Below are 16902 nucleotides of genomic sequence, written 5' to 3' on the forward strand. Positions count from 1 at the left end.
GCTCAACATGGACACAATATCAAGTATATTTTATATTTAAATGCATTTATTCATTTTTATTTTGAGATCTCATCCTTAAAGGCATGTGATGGGGAAGGGTATCACCTTAAGGGAGCAGCCAAATCAAAAAAGCTAGCAAGACTTCATTTTAATAAATAATCTAAGAATGGTGATTGTAGCCAAGTGGTTGCATTGCAAGGAAGAGGCCTGACTTTAATCCTCAGTGTTGCTACAAAATATAAATAGATAAAAATTTAATTTTTTAAAAGGCATTTGGTATGGAATGGCTAATTTCTGGTTTGGTGGCAGCGTGGGAACATGGAATCCAAAGGAAGACAAATCTTATTGGTTCTTTGTGCAACACTCAATCACAATGTAGGCTTCACCCTACCTTCCTTGGATGATTTATTTGTAAGTATTTCTCCTAGGACTACTTTATTTCTCACATCTGTTAGCTACTCCCCCTCCCCCAATGTTGCTATGAGAGGTTTCCTTGCTTTCATAGGACAGCATCAATATTTAATAACATTTCCTTTAAACCATCAGAACACTTGGATTTTACAAAGAAAATAAGATACTTTGTTCGGTTCAAGGTACTTTATGTGGCAAGAAGGAAAACTAGGACAGGTAAACGACTTACATCAAAATTTTATTCAGATCCACAGTAGACAAACAACCTGAGAATTTTTTCTGGTAAGCATGCAGATTTCATTCTTTCATTCAATAATTTAGTGATCCATCTTCAACATGACCAGCAGTAAGTTACAATGGAAAGAATAAAACAGAACTGGCTTCTGTCTTGAAAGACACACAATGTAGTAGGATTCACATGAACAGTTTTATTTAATGTTAAATAGTATGCAATACCTTTTTTCTAGCGCTTGAAAAATTGCCTCAATTGGAATATGAACAATTTTAAAATGTTTCCTTTTACTAAACAGCTTCCTTTTCAAGATGGTAATCATTATAGTACTTTGTAAATTGAAATACTATTTCATCTCTTCCCATAATGATGAACTTGGTGTTTACTCAAACAAGAATCCAAACCCAAAATTTATTCAATTTTAAAAGATTGCAATGAAGTTGCTAAGTCATGCATTTAGAAATTTGTATCTCTAAAATTTTATGTACCTGGTCCCCAAACAGAAACAGCCCTTGATGTGATCAGGACAGAGCTAATATATTAAGATGTGGAATTCTGGACATGGCTCAAGCAAGTGTGAAGCCCTGTGTTCAAACCCCATTACTACCCAGAAGTGTTTATTTGTGAAGGAACATGTCATTGTAGAGACATGGGTAGCCACATGTGAATTTGTGAAAATGAATTGTCACACTTTCATGCAAATGAGAGAGTGAGATAAACCAGAGGAAAGGCATCTGAGTTCTATGATCATGTCTGACCAAGCCACCTGCTCACATGAACAAATCTGTTTGGGTAAAACACTGCATCTGACTTTGTTACCTGGTATCTTGTATATACGTTTATTTGTTTATTTGAAATAGGGAAGGGAAGGAAGAAAACAAGATGATTGGGAGGGTGTTAGGGAAGGGAAAGGGAAACAAAAACATGAGAATGGGTATCAAGGTTTGAGAAGCAATGTACCCACTACCTGCCGATGTATCTGTAATCCCTCTATACATTTCCCTGACAATAAAATACGATAAAAAAAGAAAACAAACCAAAAAACTCAGTACTCTAGTATGATTAAAGTTGTAGAATAAGAATGGATTTATTATAAGAGGAAGTTGAAGGTGGAGTCATTTAAATTCCAGGGCTTCTTCTTCAACTCTATTCTTGAAAGTTGAATCTTCCTTCAACAGATGGTTCTCCTTTATCCTGCCCAGAAAGTAAAACGCCAGCTATTAATAATCTCTCTGCTCAACTTTTCAACTAGTTCAGAAAAAAAATCCCCAAGCAACCGACTCTATTTGCCAACTGATGCATTGGAGATGTATGTAAAAATTAGGATGATAAACTGCAAAAGAATCTATAATTGTGTTCACATATTTTTCCCTTAAAACAAAAACAACAAAATTCCCTGACAAGTACAGCTATATTGGAAATTCAGATTTGTACTGTGGTCTTAGAATCATGATCTCAAGACCAGGAATAAGAGATCTTCTTAAGTCCAAGGATAAGAGAAAAGAAAGTGATTTCCTCTAGGGTGGGACAAGTAGTAAGCTGGATCTTGGAAGAAAGAGGCAGTGACTTCAGGAAAAATAACAGGGCTCTGGGACATGTGTTAGCCAGGCTCAGGAACCAAGATGGTATATGAGGTGTTATAGCAGGGGTAGTCTGAATAAGGCCAGGGTTAATGGCCCAGGAAGAAAGGAGTATCTGACATGCAGATTTAGGCTTTTGTTTCCTAGTTGTTGATGATTTATAGTATCTACTCTTTCAAAACAGTTGAAACTGTATAACCTGTGTTAACTGAATTCTGAGGCAATACAGTGAAGGAAACTGTGCTTGTATTTGTGCCACATTGCATTTAGAGCTAACTGCCAATGCACAAAGAGTTGACAGGGATAAAGAAACTGGAAGTAGAGATCTAGGGCAAGAGGTAGCAAGTGCCGAGGAGGAGAATAGATCTGTGGAATATGTCAACCCTTGCTGGGGATTTCCAGAATAAAAATAAGATGAAAGGATATTATCTATAGGAATATAGAATCCACATGCTGTCTAAAGAAATTGATTAGTAAAGTAAATTTATGAGAATTTGACAATTACTGTCACCTTTAGAAATATACATATTTACTTTGGAGTTCTTAATGTGGGACCCAGGAGATCCTGCATGCAATCTTTATTTAGTATTTTTTTTGTATTTGCATGTGCTTTCTTAGGGAACATTTGTATATGCTTCCTGGCTCTATATTCTTTTTTTTTTTTTTTGCCAGTCCTGGGCTTGAGCTCAGGGCCTGAGCCCTGTCCTTGGACTTTCTCAAGGCTAGAGCTCTACCACTTGAGCCTCAGCACCACTTCCGGCTTTTTCTATATATGTGGTACCGAGGAATCGAACCCGGGTCTTCATGCATGCTAGGCAAGCACTTTAACCATTAGGCCAAACTCCCGGCCCCCTGGCTCTATATTCTTAAGAGGATTTCCCCTCTTCTTTCAGCATACCCCAAGCATTTCCCAAGAATCAACATTATTTGAAATGATTGATTTTTGACAGTTGTCTCATACTTTGTAATATCTATTTTGGTTTGTTTAAGTATCCTACTCCCTTCATTTCTAATTGTCACTAATAAACACAATGTATGTGGCAAGCAGAGTTCTAAAGATAATCTAAAAGAATCTAAAGCTGATTCATCTCCATGCCCTAGTCATTGGAGCCAAGGAAAATGCTGAGATATCATTCCCAGGATTTTGTTACGTGATGGAACAGCTGAATAAGATACAGAGATTTAATATTCAGATAAGTCTTTTGTAATCACACGAGCCCTGGGAAGAGTAGAATATTTTCTTGGGCTGGTAATAGAAGGTTGAAATCGGAGATGCAAAGCTTAAAATTTCTATGTAGTCATTCCAGATTTCAAGGTATGCCAAAAAGAACAGGTGGCCTCTGGATTATTAGGAAATGAACCTGGTGTTTATGTTTGCAGGATACCTAATTTTTCTTCAACAAGGTAGCTGAATTTGAAAACTATTTTTTTACTCAGTAAATCCAGGATAGTGTGCAACTCTAAATGAACCTTGATTTCAACTTTGAGCAGAGAATCTGGTCTTACCATGCTAGCTTTCTGACCTTTGAAACTGTGAGCTACTAGGTAGGTGTTATACGGATGCTAAATGTGTGGTGATTTGTTATGCAGAACAAAGTATAACAAAAAAGCTACTATAAATAGCTTGGCATATAATTGTGTCTGTATAATGTATTTTCTGAGTTACAAATGCAAGTATTTGTTCTAAGCACATAAATATGCTATATCTATTTATTTCTATCAAAAGCACTTGACAATAAAACCTGACAGTGTCTCAAGATAGAAAATGCTTCTTTAACTTTTCCAATATTAGGGAGAAAAGTTACAGGAAACTTAAGGAAAAGTAAAATTTTATTACTTTCATATGACCTTATTCAGTGTTATTGATACTGAAAAAAATGTAAAATTTATTAAATAATTATGCTACATCTATGAAGTATTTTTAATGCTCATTGTGTCTGTAGTTGTTTGTTAAACTGTATTATTTATCTTCTTGTCTCTTCAAAAAATAACAAGGAGGTCTGAAATGCCATCTGCCCAACTATGAGAGACAGCACTTTCTAGTCTTATTATATGAAGACTCACAGACATTGAATACAAACACTATAATGAATTCCTTCCCACGCACAAGATTGTAAAGGTAACTTCATTAAAGAGGTACTTGATAAACTACTTCTACCAGATGACCAAGAGGACTATCAACAGAGTTAGGTCATGTGACAACATGCACCCTGATGAAGTGCGATTAGAATGTCATTTTCACTTTGTGGTTTTTTTTTTTTTTTTTTCCAGACTCCAACCACTTTTTTTTTTTCTTTTTAAAATATCAACAAGAAATGCTCAATTAAAGAATACCTTACAAGGTGCCCGATGAGTCTTAAAACTATCAAAGTCTTTACAAACAGGAAGTCTAAGAAACTATCACAACTAACAGATGCCAATAAAGACCTGAGGACTAAAAGTGATGGTAGATTTTGGATGGGTTCAGGGAAAAGGAAAAGGACATTAGGTGAAAATTTGCGGGGCGTTAGGTCTTAAAAATATACATTAAGGATCTGCTTCCGTTTTTTATAATGATTCCTTTATTGTGACACATGGGCCATAGGTATTAATAACTACAAACTGGGTATAATAGAACTGTGTTCTTTTTTAAGTAAAAAATATCTTTCTGTAAAACTACATTATCTTTCAATTATTTGTTAGAGAAAATCAATAAATAGCACTATTTGATTTCCGTGACTGATTGGTAAACGTAGCCCTTATTTCCCATCTATTATGTCCTGTAAGTTATGATTGTAATTTCTGATAACTTATTTTTGGGGTTACAAATTAACATCGGCAGGTAGAGGTTCTGCTATTAGAAACCTAAGAAAGGAAAGTTTTCTTATTTACACAGGCATGTGGGTTACAGCTCCAGAAACTGCAACTGCTCATTGACATTTGATGCAAATTTGATCTTTTTTTGTTTTTGTTTCTTCCTTTCTTTCTCTTTCTTTCTTTCTTTCTTTCTTTCTTTCTTTCTTTCCTTCCTTCCTTCCTTCTTTCCTTCCTTCCTTTCTTCCTTCCTTCCTTCCTTCCTTCCTTCCTTTCTTTCTTTCTTTCTTTTTTTTTCCTTTCTTTCTTTCTTTCTATTCTTGAAGAAGTTAGGGGAGGCAATTTAAGGAATCTTAGAAATTCTGACTGAACATATCCGATTTATTTTGGAAAAGAAATATTTTAGTCTGTGTTCATATGTCAATTTTTCATACATCTTTTAAAACATTCAACATGCCTAATCAAATATTTCTTCATTTACCTTTCCTCTTAATTTTTAAAGGAATATCTGATTACGTTTTTTTTTTCATTTTTCTTCTTCTTTCTTTTGAAGCTGCTTCCTGGATTTGTTCAAGAAAGTTATCATAATTCTTATCTGATCCTTTTGTCTGTAGTTTGAGATATACTATCATTTAATTTTCAAGTCAGTCTTTTCCTTACCTGGTGTGTTCTGCATAGTTGATAGAGGAGTCAGGTCCTCTAGCCAGTATCTCTTGCAGAGTTTAGTGGATGTTATTTAGCACACTGAAGAACAAAGTTCTCATACTGATCTCTTCTCTAGGGGTGGCAGGAGAGGTCCAGCCCTCTGTCAGATGTCCAAGCATTTTGGCTTAAAAAAGCAAGCCAATGAAGGAAATGTATAATTTTTATACACTGCTCTACAGAAGTCTTTAAGAATTTGATAAATCAGAAAAGATCAGAACTAGGTATCACATAATGTCATCTTGTAAGATTATGTGATTTGTAATAAAGAGAATGGATGTTAAATACTTCTAAAGTAATAGAAGATATAAGAAACATTGCAATAGAAAAGTAAATACAATGAAAAATAACAGATATATGTGAAAAAGTACTGAGAAATATTGTTATGCATGAAAGAATAATTATGTAAAAGAAATATTAGTGAATATTTTCAGTAAGATTTGCTGGATGACCTAGATAAATATTGTGGGGAAAAATTATACTGCATGCAAACTTTACCATAGGAAAATTTCTTTTTAATATACTTTTTATTGTAATGAATAGAAGAGTTACATTATATTCATCAGATAGAAGGTGCATTACTTCACAAACATTAATACCCTTTCTCATGTCTTGGTCCCTATTTCCCTCCCCCCACCCCCGCCCCTCATCTTGTTTTCCCCCCTTCAGTATCTGATTTCAAAGAACCAAATACACATATATCCAATATATCAGATACAAAGTAAAATACTGTAAAAAATTAGATAACCAAGGGGCCACAAAAGAGATGAGAGATAACATAGTACATTAAAGACAACAATCACTCATTATATGGCTTTTGTTTCTATGTCTTGGAGGTCCTTTCATTTATCGTCATACAATATGAATGACCTTATGTATCTAGGTTTTGTTCTATTGCAAAACTCTGCTAGGAGAGCCCAAGGTTTCTACTGATTATGACAAATGAGGGAAACCATTGAACTTATGTTTGAGTCAGGCTTACTTCACTTAATTTGATTTTTTTCTAAGTCTTTCTATTTCAACCATAGGAAAATTTCTAACTAACAATGGTGAAGTCTAACACAACAAACATTTTGGGAGAAAGTGATGAATTATTCATGCTCAACTTTGATTATAGACAAAATTATTAAAATTAATGTTACCAACCAAAACAGAGCATGGAATTTCATCAAGATTACATTTTCTCCATTCAAAGCTATCCTTAATATATTTCTGATATAAAATCCAGGCAATAATATGTGCAATTTTTATATGTAATGAAAATCTTCATCCAGAATTTATAAAGTCTTTTTTATTTAGTGGTTGACCTGAAGCTTGAACTTAGGGCCTAAACACTGACCCAGAGCTTTTGTGCAGAAGGATAGTGCTCTATCACTGGAGCCACAGCTCAGCTTTCAGCCTTTTTGGTGGTTAATGCATTCATTTGTTTATATGAAGTAGGGAAAGGAAGGAGGAAAGTAAGATGATTGGGAGGGGTGGGGGAGAGAAATAGGAACAAAAACATGAGAAGGGGTATCAAAGTTCGATAAGTAATGTACCCATTACTGGACAAATGTAAGTGTAACCCCTCTATACATTATCCAAACAATAAAATACAATTAAAAACATAGTATTAGGGACTACCTCAGCATAAAGAAATTATGTTTTACTAGTAAAATATCAGAGAAGAAAAAGAAAAAAATAATCCTATGTTTTTCCTGCATGGACTGGCTTTGAACTGTGAACCTCAGGTTTGGGCCTCTGTAGGATGACAAACTTGAGCCATTGACATCATAAATATATCTTAAGAAAAGTAATGAAAGATAAATGACTGAATTTAAAATTGTCAAAATATTTGAGTACAAGTCAAATTCTCTCTCCTTCTCCCTATCCTGTAAGCACATAGTAATTTACTTCAAAGCATTACTCATAATGAAACCCAAATAACAGCTTTTCTCTGTGTCTCCAACACTTCAGTTTTTAAACTAAGTAGGGGGCACTGATGACTCATATCTGTAACCCTAGCTACTCAGGATGCTGTGATCTGAGGACTTCAGTTTGAAAGCAACCGGGAAGGGAAGCTCCTCTGACTTTTATCTCTAATTAACTACTTAAAACAAACAAAGAAAAAAACCCAAAACAACAACAACAACAATCAGAAATGGAGCTGTGATTCAAATGGTAGAGTGACAGCTTGGAGTGCAAAATAAAACAAAACAAAACAAAGTGAATTGAGTAACCAAAGTGAAATATGTGAAATATTTAGAGGCAGGCTTTTGAGAGAGTCCTTTCAAATAGGATTAAGATCACACACACACACACACACACACACACACACACGTGTATATATATATATATATGTATGTATATATATATACATATAGAGACAAAAAGGGGGGGTTACAGGGAATATCTAACCCTGTGATCCTTTCATACTTCTACATGCTAAGACACAGTTTTCTCCTGAGTATTACACAGCAGCAAACATCACATCTGTTACAATCCTGATAGAATCTGTCAGTATATTAATTTGATTACAACTGTCTAGGAAGAAAATTGCTTGTGTTCCACAAAGATCATCAGTGAACAACAAAAAAGTAAGACACATATAATAAATAAGTCAAGTAATGGCTTTAATATTTGTCAGAGGAACGCATAAATATGTAGATATGAATGTTGGTATACAAGCATTTTTTTTCCATAAGTATACTTGAGGTGGTTGTATAGGAAACACAAATTTTCTTTGCTGAGATTTCAGTCATTGTTAATTCTCTTTGTTATATATTCTTTATCTGGTGAGTTTTAACAACCTTATCACATTTCATTTTGCCTTAAACAGGAAGTGTATAAGATATGCTAATTAAGACTAAAAATGTGTTTAGTGCTAAGGCTCATTGATGTACTTTAATTCTTCTACACTCTGGCCAGTTAATTGAGGACCACCAGGTCTGTGAGATATTGAATGTTTTACTGTGTGTGTGTGTGTGTGTGTGTGTGTGTGTGTGTGTGTCTGTGTACGTGTACATGTATGAAGATATGAGTGTATACCAGTCCTTGGGCTTGACCTTAGGGCTAGGGTTTTGTTGCTGAGCTTTTGTTGCTCAAGGTTAGTGATCTACTCCTTGAGCCACAGCATTATTCCATGCTTTTTTTGTGGGGTGGTTAATTAGCAATAACTGTCTCTGGATTTTCATGCTCGGATTGGCTTTGAACCGCAGCCCTTAGATCTCAGCTAGGATTACAGGCAACAGTCATCATCATTTCCCTCAGCCTAATTTCTTGTATTCAATACACGTCCTACTAGCTTTGCATCTGAATTTTTCCAGAGCCCTTCCTTTTTATTTTACCAGCAAGTAATTCTAGTTAATATTGGGTTGTTTTATTCTACTCCTTTAGGACAATATATTCTGTGGAAAAATATGTAATATGATTATAAATATCCTTCATAAGCAATTGGTTGTGGGCTTCTTAGATGTAAAATGATATTGATGAACCCAATAATATGATTGACATTTGCAACCCCTTCTCAAAGCAGCATATTGTTTAAATATAAATCAGAATCATTCTAGATGTCGTATGAATTGTGAGCAAGTTCAATCATCAGAAAGAAAAAAAATCTCTTTCACTTTAACTCAATCTGTTTGTAGTTCTTAATTTTATATTTGAATCCTCAGAAATGCATTTAAAACTATAAAAAACAACTCTGCCTTTCCACAAACGTGTACAACTAAAAAGCTGTCCATAATGGGAAATAAGTCAGGTAGAGGGATTTATATTTTGATATAAACTGTACCTTACAAGCACTTTAGCTCTTCCAAGATGGCCTACTATATTTATTAGTATAATAATACCAAGTTATTTCATGGGATTATTCTGAGTATAAAATAGGTAACAGTATATTTGTCATATATCATATACCAAAGGATGATTAGACCTTTAAAATTGCCCAGATAAATACTCTTTCATATGTTTAGAAGCTGTATTTTCTTATGGTTTTCAAAATTGGGGAGCAACTGACATTTCTCCAGTAATGGAAGCTGATATGTATGCTATGTCTACTCCCATGTCACAAAGGCTTGATGGAGAATCAAAACCATTGCTCATTTTGATAGAGTAAGCTGCATAGGTGGCTGACAATTGTTCTGATAGAAAACCTTCATACTACGGCTGAACACATACATACTTTTCCTTTTTAATGTAATAGCTACATGTGGTCTTTATAGCCTATAGAGTATTTTGGGTAGAAAATGGTTGCATATCTTCACAAAGTTCCATTTGATTCAAAAACAATGATTTTAATGAAAATGCTATTTGTTTCTTACCTTTGTCTCTTTCTCTCCCTCCCTCTTTCTTTCTTCCCCTTAATCCCTTCTTTCTTTTTTGTACATACTATGGTTTGAATGGAAGAGCTTTACATTTGCTAAATGAGCACTCTTATCATTGAACCATGCTCCAGATAAAATGTTATTTCTTTCTTTAAAAATTTGTCATTCTTGTGCTGGAATGTAGCCTAGTGGTAGAGTGCTTGCCTAGCATGTATGAAGCCCTGGGTTTGATTCCTTGGTACCACATACACAGAAAAAGCCAGAAGTGGTGCTATGCCTCAAATGGCAGAGTTCTAGCCTTGAGCAAAAGGTGGCCAAGGACAGCGGCCAGGCCCTGAGTTCAAGCCACAGGACTGGCAAAAAAAAGTGAGCACAAAAATGATTGACATCACCAACAATATATGAGCTTGTGATAGCAATATAATCTTTTGATGAATATTGTATATGGAAATTCAACTGGGAGATGAAAATACTAGAAAACCCCACAGAATTTTGTCCCAAATAGAAACTTTTAATTTATCCAAGCTCTTATGTAGTAACAATTTTACAACTATGGGGCTATATGTGTATGATTATCAAATAATTCTCTATGTATGCATTTTTTAAGTAAAAATGTGATTTAAGAGATTTTTGCTGTGAGGAAACTAAAAGTATTGAGCCATTGATCTTCTCAGAGAAGATCAATTTTAATAGAATAGTAGGAGTCTCATTAAAATTACAAGACTGAAAGATTCCCTTTCTTAAAATTATTATTATATTGGCAGTTATAGTTTTAATTAGCATATATTGATGATAGGAAAATGATGGATTTCTTTATGACATTTTTATATATGAATTCTAAATACCTTATATTCATTCAAAATCACCTATCTCCCATCTCCTATTCATTTCCTTTCTCTTACAAATAGTACTGTGTCTACTTTCAGGCCATTAAGAAAACATATGATACAGATGAAAGAAATTTTGTCCTATTTTTCTTCCTGAGTCTGGCTTATTTCACTATAAAGTGATCTCCACTTCTATCCATTTTCTTGAAAATGACAAAGTTTCATTCCTCTTTCTGGCTAAATAAAACTCCATCATGTACACATGCCACATTTTCTTCATCATTGATGAGAACCTAAGCGGGGTCTATAACATGTTACGCTGAACATAGTTATGCCAGTATCTTTATTGTTTACTGACACTCTTCCCTTTGGATTTATGTCCCAAAGTAATGCAGCAAAATCATATGGTCAATTTTTTAATGTTTAAGAAATCTTTACACTGATTTCCTTAGTGATTGCACTCATTTATATTCCCACCAACATTGTTTATCTGCCGTCCCCCCCATATCTTTACCAGTACTTGTACTTATTTACATGATAGCCATTTTTACTAGAGTAAGATGCATGTATTCTCCATTCATATGCTTTTGTGAGAACTTACTATTCAATTCACTGGCCTATTTACTGATTGACTTATTTGTTCATTTGGATTAATTTTTTGACTTCTTTATATATTCTGCCTATAAATTCCTCATCAAATGAGTAACTACCAATGATTTTTCTCCCATTCTATATTTTGTAATTTCACCCAGGCAATTCACAAAACCTTATTGTGATATGATGTAATTGCTTATTTCACAAAACCTTTTGTAACATGATGTAATTCAATTTGTTGAGTCTTGCTCTTCCTGAAAAAATTCAGAAAAATATTGGCAATGCCTATATTTGAGTACTTACCCTGTGTTTCCATGTAGTGTTTTCTATGTTTCAAGTCTTAAAGTGTTTGATCCATTTTGATTTGATTTCTGTTCAAGGTGAGGTATTGGGATCTATATTTTTGTTCTTCTATATGTGAACATCCAGTTTTCTAGGTGCCATTTGGGGACTAAGATGGCTTTTTTACAGTGTGTGTGTGTGTGTGTGTGTGTGTGTGTGGCCACTTTGAAGGTGCTTTTTTATTAGAAATACGACACAATCACGTGATAGCATCCAGCTTGAAGGAAAAAGTTCATTGCTTTGCATGCTTGTTGAGTGCATGGTTTAGAGACAGGCACAGAGCCATTCCAGCTATCCAGGACTGGCATCACTTAGAAACAACAGCTCCTACTTCCCTTCTTCTGTAGCAGTTTTCTCATGCTGAAGCCATTTATTCACTAAATAATACTGAATAGAAATTTCAAATTCTTTTGGGTGATAGTTAGAAACCACGATGGGAAGAAAAGGATCCAGTGCATTAAATCCTTCCTATATGCTCAGGAGGCAAATAGGCTTTCCTACTGATCAATATGTACACAACAGCATCTCCATTCCAATCATTTTGCATCATCTTCCTTAGCTTATGAACAAGTGCCAGCTCCTCTGGGGCAATTGGACTTTTATCTTATCTTTTCAGTGTGGTCCTTCCTTCTCACAGAACATTCATTCCCTTTAGTACCAGGAGAAGGTAAAAAAAAAACTCTAAAGATCTTTACCTCTCTAGCTCCTTCAGCACAAGCTCAACAGCATTGGTAGCACTTCTCACTCTCGCTCAACAATGCCTCTCAGAGGACTGCCTTTCTCAGTGATTGCTCCCTTATTCCAGACATACCTCTCTTGAACTTTTATCTGGGTAAGGAAGCATTCGTTTGTAGTTTTGAAATTCTTCAATCAGATTGAAGCCTCTAAGGGTGGATTGGAATGTTGTTTGTTGAAGGTCTAGATTGTAGACATTCCCAGCAATTTTTTTAACCAAAGATGAGCCTCTGGAATATGCAATACTAGCCAGTCGTGTTTTCACAGAAATGAGGGTTTTTTTCCTGTTGCTTTTTCCCCATACCAAAGATACTGTTACAATTATATGAGCAAAGTTGCTGTTTTTCAGATAATTCAGCAGCTCTAGGGCTAGTTTCCTTACCATCAGGCAAGCTTCACCAAATGTCTTCCCCTGCATTGCATAGTGAGGAGGTAAGCCAGGGGGAATTGCAGGCTTCAGATCCTGGATCCGGATGCTGTGGTATTGACTCTCACGCTGTTCTCTATGCTTGACCAGGCCAATTCCACTGGTGTTGGAAATAGCTCTGGGATTCTCCACTACAATCTGATTATTCAGGTGAATAGCCGTGCTTTGAAAGGCTGTGCCTGGCTCCCTGTGTGCAATAAATATCCAGAGTCCAACTTACAGGGCTTGGAGGCAAACCTTTCAGCCTGGTTCTCATGCTCATGAGAGTCGAGACGCAATGACTGGCATTCACCACTCACAATGTGTATTTTTGACACCTTTGCTGAAAATCAGATGGCTATAGCTGCATGAATTTCTTGCTAATTTATTTGGTGTTCTGTGTCTCATTTTGTTTGTGTCAATGTCCCGTTATTTGGTTACTATGCCTAAGCAATATCATTCTCCTCAGTGTTGTACATTAGTGTCCATTGTTTCTTGTGGAAGTCTCAAGTTTAGTTTCTCAGGATTTCACCTGTCTACTGCTTTCCTCTCATGTCTTTACATGCCACCCACTTCTCTTGCAGCTGCACACCTGATGTTTTTTTTATTTCAGATCGGTGGAAGTAGAGCCAAGTGGTGAGTTTTTGTAATCCACTATCTTAATGTGAAATGCCTTGAACATTATTCAGGACAGGTTTGTTCATCAATCAGCTGAATAATTGAAGGTTTTTAAACAGATGAACAGGGAAGTAGAAAACTTACCATGTTCAGCTTGTAGGTAGATAGCTGCTTTTTATTTCTTTAATTCACTTTGGTGAACATTATGGCTTAAGCATAATTTGCTTTTGTAAATTATTGTTGACAACATATTTAAGAGAAAAGAATGCTTCTGAAGTCATTTATCAATGTAAATTTCTCAATCAGCAAAGTCAGTCTTCTGGAAAATGGGTTTATCTAATAAATATGAGTAGCACTACAAATGGAAAATATTATCAGAGTAACCTTTAAGGAAAAGTCTAAAAATATAGGGTTATAGTATTTCTAAATGAAATGCATAAATGCTCACATATAATACAGTAATTCATCAAGTTCTTTATTTAATCAATTATCTTTTGAAGAGCTCAAAATTATAAATGGAGTCCAATAGCAATACAGCCAAGCCACAAAATATATTTACTTCACACAGACTTGTCGGTTCAAGCAAGGTTTATTTTGTGTTTTATGAGTTTGTCTCAGTTCATAATGTACTAATATGATATATGAACACAGACTATAAACTTGACTTTATATCTTTTGATCTTTTCAGGCTTGGTTAAAAAAAATCTCTGGAAGTATAGAATTAGGCACATACCCTTTCATTTCTAAAATACTTTTTAATGTGATTTATATTGCACATTTATGACAATTGAAGTCAGAATTCATCTTTTAATATTATTGAAATCCCCTTTATATGCGAGGTCCATTACAAATAGGCTACAACAAAACCATGTGAAAAATTAAAAAGAACGAAAGGAATACCCTGGAAGGGAATTCACATGTTTGACATCAATACGTATTTTGCTTGTTACCTTATTTTGAATGTAATGAGAACAGATAGAAAGGAGACCAATGTTCCCGCCCTTTAAATTGACTCTGGCAATTACACTTCTGGTATATAAACTCTATCTCCCTTCTATCTCGCATAAAAAATCACATCTGTCACGAAATATGAGGTTTTATGCAATCATTTATTGATTCACGACTCCAAGAAAGTCAGATATAAAAAATAAGGGAAAAAACGGTTACATAGCAAAGTGTGAGCACTGTCTAGAGATAAAAGGAAAATTTATGTTAGCATTGAAATGAAGAGCGACTCTCTCTGGGTTTTACATTAAGGTTATTAAAGTTTTGACTAGAATAGAATGTAGCAGCCACTAACACTGTAAGTGTTCATATGAACTTAGAGACAGATCGAATTAAAAATACCTTAGAAACATAATAAAGATTTGAGATTTACTTTGTTTCTCTTTTTTCTTTCTTTCTTTCTTGCTTGCTTGCTTTCTCTTTTTGGGGGAAAAGCTTGTCTTCTGAATATTAAACCATATGGTTCCATAGTTGTTGCCATGCCTGGAGGTATTCTAGTTGAAATAAGTAGGGTGGGAAGGTAGAAATCCTATTTTCTGCTCACTGTTGTAGACCCTTGCCTTATCTAGCTCTAACACATGGCAAGATTTCAGTAAACAGTTTCATATTTAGTAAATACATGAATGAGAGAAAATACTCAACCTTGAGAAAAGATTTGTCTTCTTTAAAGTTTTCAGGGGTAGTGCTGCACTCATAGTCCGAGGGCTGGAAGCTTAATGTAAGATTGTCACAAGTTATATATAGCAAGACCCTGTTTCAAAAAATTAAAAAAAAAACAGTTAATTGCCGTGGACAAACTGAATATGCCATTTACACTTGTTATAAGTAGACAAGAATATTAGCAGAACACTCCATTCCATATACCAATATCTACTTGGCTGTTTCATTTCCTGAAATAAATATGATGGGGGTGTTAGCTTAGTTTCATTTATTTCTTTTTGCTAGTCCTGGGCTTGAGCTCAGGGCCTGAGCTATGTCCTTGGACTTTCTCAAGGCTAGAGCTCTACCACTTGAGCCTCAGCACCACTTCTGGCTTTCTTCTATGTATGTGGTACTGAGGAATTGAACCCAGAACTTTGTGCATGCTAGGTAAGCACTCTACCACTACGCCAAACTTCCTGCCCCTCATTCATTTTTTAACTCACAAGGTAAAGAAATATTTGGATTTATTTCATAGAGTACTTCAGACTGAAAAAATATATATAACCAAAAGAATTCTTTTCCAAAATAATACTCCATTTCTAGCCTGAGGAGGAATATAATATGCCCTAATTTCTACCAAAATTTTACTTGAAGTCATAAGCTTGCAGCCAAACAGCTTTTTATCCATAAAGTAAGAGTCAAGTAGATTGTTTACTCTTTTCCACTGTCTTAGAAGTCTCCTTCCATTTTCTAACTTAGAAATCCCCAGTCCTCCTACCATTACTCTACACAAACACACAGAAGCTTGGTAACTTCTCTGCAGCTGATTGATAAAACAAAAACATCAAGAGATAGGAGATTAAAAAGCACAAGTTAAAGACATTTTTTGTATATTTTAATTTTTAATTTATGTAACTTAAATTACCTTCCTTCATCATGGTCATCTCAGTTACTGCCCATCCAGCCTTCTTTCATTTCATGGGCTCTGCAGGAGAGAGTAATATTTCAGTGTGCTTCCTTCTTAGAATGTCTGCTTCCCATTCTTTTTCTTTTTTGCTAGTCTGCTCAGCACTGCTTCTGTTGTCGGTCTCTCCTGCTACCATATTAAAGGATTTGTTTAGAAATCCTAGGCAAAGTTAATTCCAGTTTTGCCAATCATGCCTGGTCTTTACACCAAATTCAAGTCTTTTGTAACCAGGCCATTTTCAGACACTTAATCCCTTACCCTTCTAAGTACCCTGTTGCAGGCTCATTCTTCTCTAGCCAGACTCATTCCATCACGTTTCTATGGTGGCCACAGGAATCCTCTTTCTGTTGCCAGGTGCTCCTATTACCTTCCTGATGGCACTCATTCCTATAGGGACAGATGGATCTAAGGTCCAGGAGATGACCTTAACCATTTCCACAGTTTAACATAGGACTTTTCCTTGCAGGTGCAGAGTCTTGAGTTCTGTAAAATGCATCTAGTTGATGTATATCATTTTAGTCTTTGTTTTTATTTTATCTATCTGTTTCTAGGTAATTTATTCACCTTATTGAGTACTAGGACAACTGAAATTTAAATTATGACTGAGGCCATTGAAAATTTTAACCCTTTAGCTCCTATATTTTCTTCTGATTACTCATACTCAAACTCCAACTGTAGCCTAAAATTGTATGCTTCTGTTATTGGTTTCACTTTGCTACCTCAACATCCTTGCATTTCTCTATT

General features: G+C 35.1%; 1 pseudogene; it reads right to left on the reverse strand.

The window, feature by feature from the left end:
- Positions 1–12049: 12049 nt before the first annotated feature.
- Positions 12050–15972, reverse strand: LOC150059874 (small ribosomal subunit protein mS29 pseudogene; annotated as a pseudogene).
- Positions 15973–16902: the final 930 nt, after the last annotated feature.

Source organism: Megascapheus bottae, chromosome 8 (genome assembly GCF_031878675.1).
Source record: "Megascapheus bottae isolate mThoBot1 chromosome 8, mThoBot2.hap1, whole genome shotgun sequence".
In the NCBI taxonomy this organism is placed as follows: Eukaryota; Metazoa; Chordata; class Mammalia; order Rodentia; family Geomyidae; genus Megascapheus; species Megascapheus bottae.